The sequence below is a fragment of the Schistocerca piceifrons genome, unplaced genomic scaffold (genome assembly GCF_021461385.2).
Source record: "Schistocerca piceifrons isolate TAMUIC-IGC-003096 unplaced genomic scaffold, iqSchPice1.1 HiC_scaffold_627, whole genome shotgun sequence".
NCBI lineage: Eukaryota > Metazoa > Arthropoda > Insecta > Orthoptera > Acrididae > Schistocerca > Schistocerca piceifrons.
Window position 1 is genome coordinate 15,001 of NW_025728869.1, and position 2,500 is coordinate 17,500.

At 58.7% G+C, this 2,500-nt stretch overlaps 1 non-coding gene across 1 annotated transcript in view; it reads right to left on the reverse strand.

Annotated features, from left to right (window-relative positions):
• LOC124764149 overlaps nucleotides 1-795 on the reverse strand; it is a 1,909-nt gene extending 1,114 nt beyond the window's left edge. Inside the window, exon 1 of the ribosomal RNA XR_007012719.1 lies at nucleotides 1-795. This exon is cut by the window's left edge and continues 1,114 nt beyond it. This is a non-coding gene — a ribosomal RNA (small subunit ribosomal RNA).
• Nucleotides 796-2,500: the final 1,705 nt, after the last annotated feature.

Here is a 2,500-nt window from a genome sequence, read left to right on the forward strand (position 1 = left end):
GATTTCAACGGGGTCCGCCTCGGGACGCACGAGCACGCACGAGGCGGTCGCACGCCTTCAGCTCGCCCCACCGGCAGGACGTCCCACGATACATGCCAGTTAAACACCGACGGGCGGTGAACCAACAGCGTGGGACACAAATCCAACTACGAGCTTTTTAACCGCAACAACTTTAATATACGCTATTGGAGCTGGAATTACCGCGGCTGCTGGCACCAGACTTGCCCTCCAATAGATACTCGTTAAAGGATTTAAAGTGTACTCATTCCGATTACGGGGCCTCGGATGAGTCCCGTATCGTTATTTTTCGTCACTACCTCCCCGTGCCGGGAGTGGGTAATTTGCGCGCCTGCTGCCTTCCTTGGATGTGGTAGCCGTTTCTCAGGCTCCCTCTCCGGAATCGAACCCTGATTCCCCGTTACCCGTTACAACCATGGTAGGCGCAGAACCTACCATCGACAGTTGATAAGGCAGACATTTGAAAGATGCGTCGCCGGTACGAGGACCGTGCGATCAGCCCAAAGTTATTCAGAGTCACCAAGGCAAACGGACCGGACGAGCCGACCGATTGGTTTTGATCTAATAAAAGCGTCCCTTCCATCTCTGGTCGGGACTCTGTTTGCATGTATTAGCTCTAGAATTACCACAGTTATCCAAGTAACGTGGGTACGATCTAAGGAACCATAACTGATTTAATGAGCCATTCGCGGTTTCACCTTAATGCGGCTTGTACTGAGACATGCATGGCTTAATCTTTGAGACAAGCATATGACTACTGGCAGGATCAACCAGGGAGCTGCGTCAACTAGAGCTGAGCAGCCGGCCGCCCGGGAGTGTGTCCCGGGGGCCCGCGCGAACACGCAAGCGTCCGCTCAATCATTCTGCAAACAGGAGGAGGCTGAGCTCCCCTGCACAATACACCTCGAAACCCTCTCAGGTCCCGGCGGCGCGCAGCGCCGTCCCAAGTACTTGGTCGGGTTCGAGAGAGGCGCAATCGCCCGGAGTTAGGCGAGTAGACGCTTTCGGTGCGACCACCCGTGCTCCCAACTGAGCTTGCCGCTGCCGACAGAGGCCCGGGAGCGTGCTGTCGTGGCATTGCCGGCGGGAGACAACACGCGCCACCTACGGTGACCGGCAGCTCCAACGCCAGCGCCACAGAAGGACAAAAGCCCCACTTGGGTGCCGAAGCGAACTCTCCCAGCACAGCGCACGCGCCAACACATCCGCACAGCTGCGATACAAACCACCAGCGAGAACCGCTGGGGCGACCGAGCAGCAGACGGCGTCGCGGCGCCGAGCGCCGGGCGGCGGCGCATCCTCAACGCACACAGTCCTCAATCGGACCAGCACACTGAAGATGTCCACCGCGCTTCGCACCGGGCCCGCGAGGACCTACTTTGGCCGCACGGCGCCGCGCGCAGGGTGCGCCGGCGCGCAGCTGCGACGCCTGCCGCGTCCGTCGGCCGGCGCGCCTGCCACTGGCCGCCCCCACCAGCCGGCTGTAGCGCGTGCGCCCACGCACCGCGCGGCCAGCACGCCGGGAGGCGCCCCCTCACCGGCCGGGGACGGTCCCACCCAGCCACCGCCGCGTATCGCTTCACACCCAGATGCCGTTCAGTTTCGTCGGCATGGTGGGTATCGCTGGAACAACCGGTTAGTACCTCAACCTATCGTCGCCATCACCGATTCACCCCTAGCGAGAACAACCGCACCACAACAGGTTACCATTTGTTCATTTGCGTAACTTCACCAGAAAACGCAGGCGTCCATCGCCATTTGCAACTTCAACGATTATTGCATGCCTGTGTCAGGTGTCACGCCACACTACGTCTGCCCACATACACGCAACAAAATGTGCACGCCTAGACAATACGTGGAAGGTGGCCCCCGTACGTATGCGATGTCCATTGCTCGAACGACTGTCAACCGGCCTCTGTAGCATGTCGCAGATATGGAACGCGGTGCACCATGCCATCACGGTGTGTGAGGAGAGACGACTAGGTCCGAATACATCAACAGACAGCTCATGCTGATCGCCATCCACGGCGTCCGTTCCTCCCACACGTCTCTATGGCGTACCACACTGCAATCCAGCTCTCATAGGGAGACGACACGTAGCTGCGTGCACAATATTTGCACTGTATGGTCCGCCGTTTTTGGGCGCAGTCGTTGTGCGGTCACACATGTGCCACGATGTATCATTCAGTACATAAGGACGAATGTGCAGTACAGATTGTGGTTCACGCGTACGACATCAGCGGACAGTTGACACAGGCCGCACCACAACGTAGCCTGAGTACGTCGCATGCGAAGGGCATTGAACATGCAAACTTCTCACCAACCAGCTTGCGAAGGCAGGGGGCAAGGTGGGGACGTGGGGAGGGGCGGCATGTACGTCCTGCTGCCATCCACATTACAGTGTACAGCAGGAGCATGTGGAAAGTGAGCAAGACTTGCAAGGTGTTTAACATGAAGCGATACACAGGGGTGCGGGCAGTGC